Below are 15672 nucleotides of genomic sequence, written 5' to 3' on the forward strand. Positions count from 1 at the left end.
AGTAGACCATTGATCAGAGACCATAGACAGCCAAAATGATCTTTTATAATTAAGAATATAACACTGGCTGGGTGCGGTGGCTCACACCTGTAATCCCAGCACCTTGGGAGACCAAGGTAGGTGGTCACTTGAGTTTAGGAGTTCAAGATCAGGCTGGCCAACATGGTAAAACCCCATATCTACTAAAAATACAAAAATAAGCTGGACATAGTGGTGCATGCCTGTCTAATCCCAGATACTTGGGACTCTGAGGCAGGAGAATTGCTTGAAGCTGGGAGGCAGAGGGTGCAGTGAGATCATGCCACTATACTCCAATTTGGGTGCAGAGCAAGACTCCGCCTCAAAAAGAAAAAAAAAACAAGGAATATACTACTTAATAAGGCTGAAGTGATCCTGAGTATAAGGAATAAAATTGGTAAGTTGAATAGTTCTTCACATAAAGAATAGCATGAAACCCACATATTTTATTTTTAATTATAATATGTTTGCCATTTGACTTCAATAACTCCAAAAGCGTATTAAATATTTATGAGAGGGAATTATTTTCACATCTTCATTTTGCATTTCACTGGCTTTGAAGTGAAAATTTGCACATACATTTCCAGCAGGATTTTCATATGGTTATCGTATACTTGCAAGCTTCTTGTGAAACTGAAACACTGCAAGGTTCTTTCAATAAATAGGAAAAAATATCCACCCAACTTGGAAAAATGTTGCAAAAATCTTAAAAAAACATACAGATAATAAAAGATTGAAATTAGAGAGGCCATGTGTGTATGTGTATGACTCATGTGAGTGTATGCCTGCATGAAGCCTCTTACCAGACTCCGTGAGGTTTATGAGGAGATGTCAGGAGTTCCTTGGGTTCTTTGAAATACAAGGAAAATATATGTATGTATATATTGTTGGGGATTCTCAGTAAGGACAGTTAGCTAAAAAGCAGTGTGCAAAGTAGAAAAGTTCCTCTTGAAAATTTCCTTTCTTCTTAAAGAATCAATCATAAGTGTGCTAATAACTCTTTCTTACGCCCTATCCTATGCAGCTGTTAGACATGCCATGCTTACAGGCACAGAGTACATTCTATATCCTTGTACTTTAACCAAGATGTCTGTACAGGAAATGCTCACAGGCATGTTCCAGCTCTCCATGCCTTTACCTGTTTAGAAAAGTTTTAAGTTATTAGCCAATTGGATTTTTGTTAAGATTGTGAAGTCTGGCTCCAGCCAAAGGAGATCAAACACAGCAGTAAGGACAATTCCAAATGCTTAAGGGATATATATGTCTGTTTTCCTTTGTTCATTGTACTCTCTAGCAAGATGGCTAGTAAGAATACCCTTCCTACAGTGTGGGAAGTAAAAATTGCATTGCTGAAAAATCTTTTGTTTCAGTGCTAACTTTTCTTTGTGGCACCGACCAGCTGTTTCCAACAGCAGTAAGAAACACTGACTATGGGGAATCTTTCAAGAAGCAATTAGCATAATTTTAGATTGCCTAAATTATAGTTTTAAATCAAATAAGTAAAAGGTAGAGGCATTGTGATAGGATTTTGTAACAAGTTGTATTGCTAATGTAAAGCTTATTTGTTTTTCCTAATAGACGATTTACAATGAATATTTCCTGAAATGACCCAAACTGAAGCCTTGGTCTAAGAATACACTATTATAATAGTTTGCCAAATATGTATCAAGCCCTTACTATGTACCAAGCAAAGTTCTAGAGCTTTAGTTCACATTAGTGAACAAAACAGATAAATATCTCTCTCTAATCAATGTTACATTCAATTAGAGAAGATAGACCTTAAAGAATAAACAAAATAAATAGATTGCATAGTATGTTGGAGTGTGATATAAATGTTATGGAAAAAAGGAAAAAAAAGAGCAGGGTAAGATGGGTTGGACCAGCCACTTGGGTGTGGGGAGAAGTTGCATATTAAATAGGGTGAAAGGGTAGACACCTCGAAGAGGTGAGATTTGAGCATAGATTCCAAGGAAGTAAGGGAGTCAGCCTCATGGATTCTGACGTGGGGATAGGGGTGGGGTGGAGAGACATTCCGAGAACAGATTTACAAGAAAAAAACAAACAAGCCCATTAAAAAATGGGCAAAGCATATGAACAGACACTACAAAAGGAGACATACATGAGGCCAACAAACATATGAAAAAATGCTCATCATCACTGGCCATTAGAGAGATGCAAATCAAAACCACATTGAGATACCATCTCATGCCAGTTAGAATGGCGATCATTAAAAAATCTGGAAACAACAGATGCTGGAGAGGATGTGGAGAAATAGGAACACTTTTACACTGCAGGTGGGAGTGTAAATTAGTTTGACCATTGTGGAAGGCAGTGTGGCGATTCCTCAAGGACTTAGAAATAGGAATTCCATTTAACCCAGCAATCCCATTACTGGGTATATATCCAAAGGACTATAAATCATTCTACTATAAGGACACATGCACACGAATGTTCATTGCAGCACTGTTTACAATAGCAAAGACCTGGAATCAACCCAAATGCCCATCGATGAAAGACTGGACTGGGAAAATGTGGCACATATACACCATGGAATATTATGCAGCAATCAAAAACGATGAGTTCGTGTCCTTTTTAGGGACATGGATGAATCTGGAGAACATCATTCTCAGCAAACTGACACAAGAACAGAAAATGAAATACCGCATATTCTCACTCATAGGCGGGTGATGAACAATGAGAACACATGGACACAGGGAAGGGAGTACTACACACTGGGGTCTGTTGGGGGGAATAGGGGAGGGACAGCGGGGGTGGGGGAGCTGGGGAGGGATAGCATGGGGAGAAATGCCAAATGTGGGTGAAGGGGAGGAAGGCAGCAAAACACACTGCCATGTGTGTACCTATGCAACTATCTTGCATGTTCTGCACATGTACCCCAAAACCTAAAATGCAATTAAAAAAAAATCACATGTATATATAAAAAAAAAAAGAACAGGGAAAGAGCAATGGTGCCATTTGGGGAGCTGTGAGGGGGCCTTACTGTGAGGAATCAAGTGAGCAGTAAGCTAGGAGAAGGCTAGGAAAAGAAGCCAGAGGAGTAATTGAGGCAGTGAGGGCTTTGCAGCCACTGTAGGACTTGGGCTCTCTCTTTGTATGCCATGGGAACCACTGCAGATGGCTTTGTTTGTTTTTTAGATCCACAAATATAAACTTCAATGTACTTTGGTCAGAAATGGACAAATAAAGTCAACACAAAATATGTAAATCCAGCTCTAAAGGTAGAGAACGTGGCTTGGTGGCTCATATAATTCCAGATCTCTGGGAGGCAGAAGTGAGAGGATCTCTTGAGGCCAGGTGTTTAAAACCAGCCTAGGCAACATAGTGAGACATCATTGTCTCTATAAAAAAAAAAAAAAAAGAAAGAAAGAAAGAAAAAGTTAGTTGGGCGTGGTGGTATGTGTCTTAGTTCCAGCTTCGGCTGAGGTAAGAGGATTGCTTGAGCCTAGGAGTTTGAAGCTGCAGTGAGCTGCTATGATTGTACTACTAGCACTCTAGCCTGAGCTACAAAGTGAGACATCTTTTTCTCTTTGAAAAAAAAAAAAGGTGAGAATGCATTTGCTTTCAAACACACAGGGACAGTTAATAAACATTGTCCATGTATTAACCTCAAATAAAATCTCAACATGTTCAAGAAATAAGAGACCATATATAACATATTATCTTGCAACAGTGCAACAAAAGGTGACTTTCACAAGATTCGAATAGTTGTTTTTTTATATGTAGGTATTTGAAAATGTAAAAATATTCATTGACACATCTCTTGGTTTAACATATCAAACCCAAAATTACAAACCATGGAAAAATTAACAACAACAAAAATCACTGTAGTGTGAAACCAGCCTGGCCAACATGGTGAAACCCCTTCTCTACTAAAAATACAAAAATTAGCCGGGGGTGATGGCAGGCGCCTATAATCCCCGCTACTTGGGAGGCTGAGGCAGAAGAATTGCTTGAACCCAGGAGGCAGAGGTTGTAGTGAGCTGAGATTGCACCATTGCACTCTAGTCTGGGTGATGAGAGCAAAACTCTCTCTCTCTCTAATAATGACAATAAAGTAAAAAACCCATAAACATTGCACAGTGAAACCATAGTACATTGAATTCAAGACCTCTCAGGGTTTCTTTTTTTTTTTTTTTTCTGAGACAGAGTTTTGCTCTTTTTGCCCGGCTAATTTTGTATTTTTAGTAGAGACAGGGTTTCTCCATGTTAGGCTGGTCTCAAACTTCCAACGTCAGGTGATCCTCCTACATCTGCCTCCCAAAGTGCTGGGATTACAGGCATGAGCCACCATGCCCAGCCACCTCTCAGAATTTCTTACCTTGAAATTTCAGCATTATCTGGGAAGCAGTGACCCTGAAAACGGGGATGAGAACATGCAAGTTGACTCCAATGTAGCTGAAGAAATTTGAATTTTTGAATTCATCTTATGTTGCCAGTAGAAGTAGCTTTTCTTCTTTAACAGGGGAAATTTCTCCTTTGGCTTGAAGAACCTGCAGTGGCCTCCCTTGAGGAAAGAATTGTCTTGCTAGGGAATTTGTAGTACTGTAGGTTTTTGTTATTGCTGTTGTTTTAAAACAGAGTCTCGCTCTCTGTCTCGCTCTCTGGAGTGCTGTGGCGTGATCAGAGCAGAGGATAACAACTTGTTTCAAATGAATCACTGGCTGTTGTGTTGTAAAGGACACTAGTGCATAACAGTGTGGGTGTCAGGAGACTAGGAGGCTATTACAGTAACTCACATGAGAGAGGACAGCAACTGAGAGCGTCCTGGGGTGGTGGAAAGTAGTCGGTCTTGATATATTCTGTATGTAAAGCCAGCATGATCTCCTGAATTGTTGTGAAGGGGTGTGGGGGGAAAAGAAGAGTCAAGGATGACTCCAAGGTCTTTGGCCTGAGCAATTAAAAGATGGGATTACCCCACAAAGATGGAGAAGACTGCAGGCAGGAACAGCTTTGGAAGGAAGATTAGGAGTTCATTTTTGGATCTGTTAAGTTTGAGAAGTTAGGCTCCAAGTGGAGATATGCAGGAGACAATCAGCTACATAGGCCTAGAAATTTGAAGAGAGATCTGCCTTGGAGATATAAATTTAGGTGTCACCAGCATGTAATTGCTGTGCAAGGGTCATGGGACTAGAGATCATCAAGGGAAGGAGGATAGCTGGAGAAGAGGCCAAGGACTGGGCCTTGGGGCTCTTTCCAACACTAAGTCATCAGGGAGAAGTGGAAGAACCAATCAAGAAGACTGAAAAGAAGCAACCTGATAGGAAGAAGGAAAGCCAAGAATGTGTTATTCTGAAAACCAGATAGAGGAACTGTATTAAGGAAAAGTGAATGACAGACCTTGACACATGCTGACCTGACAGGTCAAGTAAGATAATGAGCACTGACCAACAGATTTAGTAATATGGAAATTACTGACAACTCCATCAAGAACAGTTCAGTGGAGCAGTAAGGGCAAAAGTCTGATTGAGTGGATTCAAGACAGAATGGGAGAAAAGAAACTAGTGACAGCCAGGTGATTTGCTGCAAAGGGGAGCAAAGGAGTAGGGCAGGAGTTGGTGGGAACGTGAAGCCAAAATGAGTGTGTGTAGTTTTTTTTTTTCTATTTAAGGTAAGACAAAAAAATAGTATGTTTGAGTTCCGATAGAATGACCCAACAGACAGTGTAAAATGAATGGTGTAGAGAGGAGAATTGGTGGATTGATATTCTCTATTAGGCAAAAGGGATGGGATCTAGTAAGCAAAGGGTGGGGCTCACAGGAAAACAGCAATTTCATCTATGGAAGAGGTGGGGACATGGAGAATATAGGTAGATATTTTGGTAGAAGCCTGATGACATTTTCCTCTAATTGTTTCTATTTTCCCAGTGAAGGGAGAATTAAAATGAGCAGCTAAAAGCAAAGGTAGTCCAGAAATTCTATGAAGAGATAAATGTGTCAGAAACTTATCACTTTGGTGCTTCTTCTATTAAACTGTTTGCCAGAGTTTCACTTGAGTAGAATCAATGAAGTTGTGTTAGTCCATTTCACACTGCTATAAAGAAATGCCAGAGACAGGGTAATTTATAAAGAAAAGAGGTATAAACGACTCACAGTTCCACATGGCTAGGGAGGCTTCAGGACACTTACAATCATGGCAGAAGGTGAAGGAAAAGCAAGTTCCTTCTTCACAAGGTGGCAGGAAAGAGAGAGTGTGCAAGGGAAACTCCCACTTATGAAACCATCACATCTCGCGAGAACTCACTCACCATCATGAGAACAGCATGGGAGAGTAACTGCCCCCATGATCCAATCACCTCCCAGTAGGTCCCTCCCTCGACACGCGAGGGTTGCAGTCCCAGATGAGATTTGGGTGGGAACACAGAGCCAAACCATATCAGAAGGCAGGAGAAGTACCATAGTAATGTGGTACAAAGAACATCTGCCCTGTGGTACTTCTGTCAAGCTTTTTGATATATAACTAAATGCTACACTTCCGGAACTCAGCATACAGGGAGGGAAATTTCAGGGCCTCCATCCCTGGGAGAATATTCTGAAAGAAGGGTAACCCTTAGCAACTGCACAAACTGCTCCCAGATGACTCACCAGAGAGCTTCTGGGTGGAAATCCAGTGGAAATAATGCAGACAGATTCATCTTGACCCCAGAGGTCTAACTCCACCCGAGGCTTAAGTTTCTTTCCTCTGTTGCACCCTGTGAGTTTCCTGGAGCAAATATTCATGTTTAGCTCCCATGTCTCTTCCCATTTAGCTGTCAGTTCCACTTAGGTATACAAAGCCACTCAGTTCTCACTGTTTTTAAAATGTCATGATTTTTCCCTGGCATCCTCCTGAGATTCCTCACAGTATTGCACCTTCATCCTCACCTTCCTGGGAGAGCAGCATTAACGCCTGGGCTTCCTGAGCATCAGCAGCAGCTTTCAAACAGAGAAGCACATGAGGAAAGCAAATTCACTGAGCCATTTCATTGTTCATTCTTCTATTTAGAACTTGAGAATATACGAGGCACCTCAGTCTTTAAGGCCTTCTTGAAAAATGAGGGGAATATTTAAAAGTAGTTAAAAAAAATAAAACATTAGCTCTGCAGTTTTTATCTGTTCCTTGGATAGTTAACCTACAGAGAAAATTAATTTGTTACCACATTATATTTGCTTCTGTCTTTCTCTCTGTATGTGTGTGTGTGTGTAAATCTGGGCAGATCTCATGAACTTTCACTTACTCTGGTAGAATAGGCAGTGTAAGTCATAAGAAGTTTCAAATTTCTAAATGTCTAGTCCAAGGTATTAATCACCACTACAATTTCCATTCTAGAAGTTTCTTCTCTCCCTTGCAGCAGCAGGCCTGTTGTGGAAGGGCAGGCTTTGCTCTCTGACCCACTCCTCCAGGCTGGCTGATTCCTCAGAGTGGAAGGGAAGGCATGGGGAAATGGAGGGAGGGAGTGGTGGCCTGCGAAAGTACTGCCTCCTGAGAGCCAGTTAAATATCAGGAATGTTATGAGCTGGTTGTTAAACTGTTGTTGGTAGCTTGAGATTAGTCATGGTGGGTGTATCTATACCACAGAGACTGGCAAATGTTTCAGATCAAGGCTTCCCCCTCCCTGCCCTTGGAGAGCTGTTTTATTAACACAGCACTGGCTTAGGGAATAGGAAGTTCTCCCTGGGCTTGGGTGCCTTTGAGGGCTGTAGTCTTTGCTTGCAGTTCACCTGACCCTTTGCCTACTTGTGAGTTCTTTGGAGACCACTATCGTCAGGTACCTCTCTCCAGCCCCTGGGATACTATGGGCTGTGCACGTTGTCCTTGGGCAGGCTGCTTCCAATTCCAAATAGGCTTCTGCTTGTGGAAGATGACCAGCCCCCACACACGCCTGCTGTTGGGAGCCCCTCTGTGCTCTGGGCAGGATTCACTTTGATATTATCCCAGAGCAACATTCCTTTTATATTAGTTTTCTATTGCTGTGTAAAAAATGACTACAATCCTAGCGGCATAAAACAACATTTATTTTTATATTGGTTTCTATGGGTCAAGAGTCTGGGCCTGGCTTAAGCAGGCTCCTCCACTCAAGTCCTCACAGTGCTGTAATCAAGGTGTCTGATGGGCTGCACTCCTCTCTGGAGCTTGGGGTCCTCTTCCAAGCTCATGTGGTTGTTGTTGGAATTCAGTTCTGGACAGTTGTAGGACTTCGTTTTCTTTGTAGGTCCTTGTTTCTTGCTAGCTGTCAGCTGGGGGCTGCTCTCAGCTCCTGGAGGCCACCTGTAGTTCTTTGCTCTCTTATGTTCCTCTCTAGGTCCTTTGACCAGATGTCTTGCAAAGACAGAAAGAGAATCTAAGTAGTTTACCTATATGGATGTAATGTAATGATGGGAGTGACTATCCTATCACCTTTGCCTAATCGACATCCCATTCCTTTTTCACATCATGTAACATAATCTAGGAAATGACATCCGACTGCCTTTGTCATATGCTATTGATCAGAAGCAAGGTACAGATTGTGCCTATATTAAACAGGAAGGGATTGTACAGAAGAATCATGACTCATTGGAGGTCATCTTCAGGGATGTCCACCATGCCTACTACATCTGGTCCTTGAATTTCACAGACCTGTGATCCTCTGTCAGAGGGGAGCACAGTCTCTTCCCACAGAGCCTCAACTTTCTGCCTATTCTGCCACTGAAGCAGCCTGCTTGCCTCTCTCTCTCCTTCTGGACTTGCGGAAGCGCAACATGAGTCTGCTGTGTTCCCTCTGCAGGGGCCTGTGGATCCTTCTGATGGTCATTTTGAGGTGCACTGTCTTTAGGCTTGAGGCAAAGCAAGTTGAAACTGACATTGCATTCCCACCCTTCAGGTGAAAGGGGGGGCTGATTGTCATAGCACCAATTTCTTCAAAGAATTCTCCTGAAATTTTATTTCCTGAGTTCTTTGTGTAAATTTGATCTTGTCAACGAGCTCAAGAATCAGTAGAATCTCACCATATGGGAAATCAGTAGAATACAGTGTAAACTTTATAAACAATGAATAATGGCATGTGTAGAATGTTTAAAAATGTGAAGGTGAATATTAGAAGAAATAGTTAAAAGAATGAAAAGAGTTGCCATTGGACCAAGGCAGGATAAGGATGGAGCAGATACAGCGCTATTTTTCTTTATATTCCTTTTAGCACTATTTCATTTTTTAAAGATATCTTCCTGTATTATTTGGAGTTTTAAAAATATATGCTCACCTGGTCTTTGTGCTTGTATATCCTACTGTAGGACCAGACACAGAAATTTTTATGCTTCAGTTTGCTCATCTGCTAAGTAAGCACAGCAATGCTTTAAAAATTGAGAGATGAAAACTCTTGATAAAATGTTTTGAAACCTCAAAGAAAACATGCTTTAAAGTATCAACTCTGATGAGCCAATTTGCTGTCACCAAGCCTTCTAAACATCCAATCGAATATTCTAAGTTATTTCTGTGCCAAAGTTACAATGCAGTCTCAGCTGAAAATGTATCTACTAAATACAGCTACAGTGATGACTTATGTTTAATAGGGCTTAACAGTGAATTGTTGATTTCATGTTTGACATTTTTGGAAGTCGAGACTCACTTTAGTGAAACACCTTTTGTCTAAAATGTATAGCAATGTTCGTCATCATACCAGTCTACGTTAGTATCTTAGACAGACACCTGGGGCATATAAACCATGTGGAACAGGAAACCAAAGGGAATGTCAGACTGTTGAAACCAGCATTCATAGCTGAGAACCAATTGGCCAGTGTGGCACGGGGCAGCCTGTTTCAGAGATCAGAAAGTTAGACCAAAGTCACAAGCAGGAATAGTCCCTGGCATCAGCAGCTAGAATTGTCAGTCAATATCCAGGCACGAGGGGTTGGAGCTCAAGGGACTCTTTTGTGAGCTGCACTTTTCAACACTTGAAAGGCAAATGAGAAAGCAGCAGCTCTTCCTTCTAAACTTAATTACCTATATTCAATTGATGAAGGCCATTTTGGAAGTGCTCTCTTCAGTTATATTTAGCAGAAAACAGGAGGTTCCAACAAGTTCGATGTGAGTAAAGTTTACTTCTTCTCTTACCAGCTTGACATCAGGTGCTGATGAAATAGTCTCACCATTCTGAGTCACAGTTCTGAGTGCAGACATTTGTTATCATTGATTACAAGCTGAGGCCGCGCCAGTTCATGCCACCTATTTTTTTTACCTTTTTTTTTTAAATAAATCTTATTGTATATATTTGAGGTTTATAACATGATGTTATGGGATAAAAATAGGTAGTGAAATGGCTGCTGTAGTGAAGCAAATCGACACATCCATCCTCTCACATTGCTACCTTCCTGTGACAAGAGCAGCTAAAGCCTACTGAACAGAATTCCCTAACACAATTTTATTAACTGTAGTCCTCATGTAGGACATTGTGTCTCTAGACTTGTCCATCCTACATGTCTTCTACCTTGCATGCCACCTACTCGAAGTGTCAGGAGGTTTTGGTCTTGTCTTCAGGTGACTCACCCACTCGTTACATAGCAGGTTGGTTTGCTTGAGGCAGACACACTGATTTCCTGAAAGCAGAATTCTTTTACTCTGGGAGTTGACAGCAGAGAGACAGAAGTTTTCTGACCTTTCAACAGGATCCAGGTCATAAGGACACAGGCCACAGGCTTTATCAGGTTCTTATTCTAGTGTGAAGAATGTCTTGAAACCATTTCCTTGGCTCCTCTGCATATCTAGTATGTCATTAATTTAATCAGTGAGAACCTATTTCTAATATTTGTGATAATTTCTTAAGCCTTTAGTGTAAGAAGACTTGTATTAGCCTCTGGAGTGCAGACTTCCTAACTGACTATTGCCTTGCTAGGTAACCAACACGAGGGCAGGAATTTCTGCTTCAGACAAGAGATAATACCTAAGGCTGTACTTAAACCAACACATGCTGTTTATGTTGAGGTATTTTATTTTATTTTTTTGTAAGACAGTTTTGTTGGAATGAAATTTACTTTCCTTTAACATATACTTTGTTTATTTTAAGCATGCAATTTAATAATTTTAGAAAAATTATAGAGTTGTGCAACCATCACAGCAATCCAATTTTGTAATATTTTCTCCACCCAGAAAGATTCCTCTTGCCCATTTGCAGGCAATTTCCATTTCCATCTCTAGTTTCAGGCAACCACTAATCTTTTAACTGTTTCTATAGGTTTGCATTTTCTGAATATTTAATGTAAATCGAATTATGTAATGTGTGGATTTTGTATCTGGTTGCTGAATAGAATTTCATTGCCCATACAGACTGCATTTTGTTGTTCATTCACTAGATTGTGGACATTTGGGTTGTTTTTTGACTATCATGAATAATGCTGCTATAAACATAGGTATATAGGTCTTTGAGTGAACATACGCTTTCATGCAATTTAGGGTAGATTCCGAGGAGTTGGACCTTATGCTATAGTGAGGTTTAAGCATTTTTAAGGAACTGCCAACCTGTTTTCCTAAATGACTGTACCATTTTTACATTCCATCAACAATGTAGATGGTTCCAGTTTCCCCACATCTTCCCCAGCCTTTGTTACTGTAAAAGTAGATTAAATATGGCCTGAGAAGGACTCCGTACTTCTGTATTTGAGTCCTTGTGGATGAACTGCAGCGTACTTAATAGGTAGACAAGATTAAAATCCTAACTTAGGAGTACGAGCCTGTAACAATAGCTGAGTCTTGGCCAATCTTGGTGGCCGTCCTTTAACCATTCATGCACTGCTGAGTGTTGAAACTGTGTTCAGATAAGGCACACGCCCACCTCTGACCAATCCAGCTGTTCTGTACCTCACTTCCAATTTCTATACTTCATTTCTTTTTTTTTGTCTGTAAATTTTCTTCCACCACTTTATGCTGGAGCGTCTTTCAATCTGCTGTGATCCTGGAAGTTGCCTGATTTATGAATTATTCATTGCTCAATTAAACTCTTTTAAATTTAATTTTACTGAAGTTTTTCTTTTAATATTATTATTTGTGTTTTTTTAATTATAGCCATCATAGTGAGTGTGAAGTACTATCTCATTGTGATTTTGTGTTTTCAAAATTTCTTTTAAATTTAAGATTCAGGGGGTACATGTGCAGGTTTGTTACAAGGATATATTGTGCGATGCTGAGATTTGGCTGCTGTTGATCTCATTACCCAAATGGTGAACATAGTATCCAATAGGAATTTTTTCAGCCCCTGCCGCTCCTCTTCCCTCCCCACTCTAGGAGTCCCCAGTGTCTGTTGTGCCAATGATTATGTCCATGTGAGCCCAAGATTTAGCTCGCATTTATGAGAACATGCAGTATTTGGTTTTCTGTTTCTGCATTAATTTGCTTAGAATAACAGCTTCCAGCTGCATCCATGTTGTTGCCAAGGACATTATTTCATTCTTTCTTATGGCTGTACAGTATTCCATGGTGTATATGTACCACATTTTCTTTATCCAGTCCACCATTGATGGGCACTTGGGTTAATTCCATGTCTTAGTTATTGTGAATAGTGCTCCAATAAACATACAGGTGCAGGTGTCTGTGTGGTAGAACGATTTATTTTCCTTTGAGTATACACCCAGTAATGGGATTGCTGGGTTAAATGGTAGTTCTATTTTTAGTTCTTTGACACTCTCTAAGCTGCTTTCCTCCCGGCTGTGTTAATTTGCATTACCACCAACAGTGTAAGTGTCCCCCTTTTCTCTGCAACCTCACCAAAATCTGCTATTTTTGACTTTTTAATAACAGCCATTCTGACTGTTGTGAGATGGTATCTCATTGTGATTTTGATTTTCATGTCTCTGATGATTAGAGATGTTGAGCACTTTGTCATATATTTGTTGGCTGTGTGTATGTCTTCTTTTGAGAAGAAGTGTCTGTTCATGTCCTTTGCGCACTTTTAAATGGGGTTGTTTGTTTTGTTTCTTGCTGATTTATCTGAGTGTCTTATAGATTCTGGTATGCTGAAGTATTTTAAAGAAAAACACACACATCATAACAACGCCCACTCGTTGCATTATATGCAGCTGCATTTTCTACTAAACATGAGTTCTCCTGGAGCACACAAGCACGTTTGAGAACAAAACACTTGAGGGAATGATATTACGTTAATCTCTCACACTGGAGCTTTGTTTCAGCTATGAACTAAGGGAGAACATAAATTTTGTTGTTGCATTTCATTCTTTTTCTATTTCTGATATATACTTGGCAAAAACTCTGTGCACTCCTGATCACTAAGGTGCCCCAATTCATTGGAAGTTCTTCATCTTTTCTCAATGGCATTAGCAGAAAATTGATATCTCACACATGGCATTAGTTGGAGCATAATGCCATCTCTCAAGCAGAGGCATACTCTTTACTTCATTACTGTACTCCCAGGTTGACTACAGAAAGAAACTAGTCTCTCTCTTTCTCTTCCTCTCTCTTCCTTTCTTTGTCCCCATTTCTTGCTTCTCTCTTCTACATCCTTCATTGCTATAAAGTTTTTCTTCTAATTAGATAATTGATGGCTTTGTTCTTTGTGAAAACAAGACTGAGCTATTTTTTACAAAGAAAGCTGGTTAAATTTCCATGATTCCATGCCCTAAGAAAGATCTTCCACGTATAGCAGCAGCTTCTGTTGTTTCTGCTACAGGTTTTACATGTTCTGAATCTACAGGTTACCCCTTGGCCAATAACATGGAATCTAAGTAAGCACCAGCCCTCTGCTGAGTGTCCCAGAGCCCTTTCTTTCATTCTTTCTCTTTCTTTCTTCCTTTCTTTCCCCCTTCCTTCCTTCCTTCCTTCCTTCCTTCCTTCCTTCCTTCCTTCCTTCCTTCCTTCCTTCCTTCCTTCCCTCCTTCCTTCTTTCTTCCTTTCTTTCTTTCTTTCTTCTTTTTTCCTTCTTTTTCTTTTCTTTTGAGATGGAGTTTCATTCTGTCACCAGGCTGGAGTGCAGTGGCACAATCTCAGCTCACTGTAACCTATGCCTCTCGGGTTCAAGTGATTATCCTGTCTCAGCCTCCTGAGTAGCTGGGACTACAGGCATGCACCACCACACCTAGATATTTTTTTTTTGTATTTTTAGTAGAGACGGGGTTTCACCATGCTGGCCAGGATGGTCTCAATCTCCTGACCTTGTGAGCTGCCTGTCTCAGCCTCCCAAAGGGCTAGAATTACAGGTGTGAGCCACTATGCCCAGCCTATCCCAGACCCTTTTTTTGTGCCTTTGTTTCCTTCCACCAGGTGTTATAGATCATTAGTTCCCACAGGCAGGCACTTCAACACTCAGGTTGCCTTTGGTCATTTATTTATCCTTTCACTCATTTGTTAAATATTTACTGATCATATCTCCTCAAGAGGAAGAGAATACACACATAAATGAGGGAAATACATCATCTAACCACAAGAAGAGAGTTAACAAGGGCTTTTTAACAGTAGTGCTTGAATGTTTCTCTGGGGCTCTTTCCCCTACAATATTGAGCATCTAAGGAATAGCAGGCATGTCAATTCCCCGTCAAAAAGCTATGGGTTAAGACAGTAAACCTAGGGACTAGAAGTAACCTTGGCCTTTTTTCCTCCTCCCTCCCTCCCGTCTTCTCTTCCTTCCTCCATTCCACCCATCCTTCTTTGCTTTCTTTTTAAAAAATCTGGTTTTAGAACTGGACTGAGAACTCAGTTAAGTGAAGCAAGCAAGCATTTCCCAAGTGGTGCCAACTCAAAATGAATTATATCAAGAAAGGAAAAGTAGCCTTCTTATCTGGAAAGAACTGGAGACCTTGAACCTGGGCAGCACATGCCTTGAACCTAGGATCAGTAAACAACAGGGATGGAAAAGAAGTAAGAATTTGGTCAGATCACCATATCTTTTCATTGTGCCTTTAGAAAAAAAGGAAAAAAAACATTTCTTTGGCTCACAGAGAAACTATATTGAGTAATGACGTTCAGCCTCTCACAGTGCTGGGCACAGAGCAGGTGTTCAGTAAATAAATAGTGTCCTTGTTTACTGAGTAACGTTTGACATGAATTGCCTCTAAAGCATTTTGTGTGATCCAGTGGTATTTAGGGACCTCCCAGGCACAGCCCTGCACCAGCTTTCTCAGAGTAGTGTCTCCACATAGGCAAGCCTTTTAATCCCCAATAAAACAAAAAGATGACCATAAATATTCAGTATCTTAAAAATTTAAGTAAATATGCAGTGTCCTACTTCTCACCCACATCTGCAAATGATCTTAGTTTGTTCCTTGGAAATGAACCAAATGCTTTAGTGAATGGTAGCACATTTTCTCTCTGTTTGCTTGGATAGACCTGTCCTAACTTAAAAATAAATGTTTAGTTAAGATGATCTCCAGCTTAACCTTTCTGAAGGCACAGGAAGCTGGATCAAGTGTAGCTGTCCCTGGCTATAGTTGGAGTATCCTGATGTAGGTGAAGCAGTGTTCCTAATGGGAAGTCCTTCCTTGTTCATCAACTAGTCGTGTTCATGTCTTTTAGCATTTACCCAAGTATTCAGAAGTCAAAAATCTGTGGGGTAATAGGTACATCGAATAATAGGAATTTGATTTAATTTTTCTCTTAAACTAACGCAACACATTGAGGTGCTTGTAACTGATGAGTGAGTTTGGTTCAGCATTCAGCACTATGGCTAATCATAACAATTTGTAA

The 15672-nt window shown here is 40.5% G+C and overlaps 1 protein-coding gene and 1 long non-coding RNA gene across 4 annotated transcripts in view; one reads left to right on the plus strand and one right to left on the minus strand.

Moving 5' to 3' along the window:
• Positions 1–6225, minus strand: part of LAMA4 (laminin subunit alpha 4) — a 209616-nt gene extending 203391 nt beyond the window's left edge. For 2 of the 3 annotated variants that reach the window (XM_078369971.1, XM_054254352.2), the window contains exon 1: positions 4358–6225. The gene's annotated coding sequence lies outside the window, so the exon portion shown is untranslated. The remainder of the gene's footprint in view (positions 1–4357) is intronic. The other variant, XM_054254353.2, reaches the window with a different exon arrangement.
• Positions 1–15021, plus strand: part of LOC144582195 (uncharacterized) — a 73914-nt gene extending 58893 nt beyond the window's left edge. The window contains exon 3 of the long non-coding RNA XR_013534489.1: positions 14668–15021. This is a non-coding gene — a long non-coding RNA (uncharacterized LOC144582195). The remainder of the gene's footprint in view (positions 1–14667) is intronic.
• Positions 15022–15672: the final 651 nt, after the last annotated feature.

This window comes from Callithrix jacchus, chromosome 4, assembly GCF_049354715.1.
Source record: "Callithrix jacchus isolate 240 chromosome 4, calJac240_pri, whole genome shotgun sequence".
In the NCBI taxonomy this organism is placed as follows: Eukaryota; Metazoa; Chordata; class Mammalia; order Primates; family Cebidae; genus Callithrix; species Callithrix jacchus.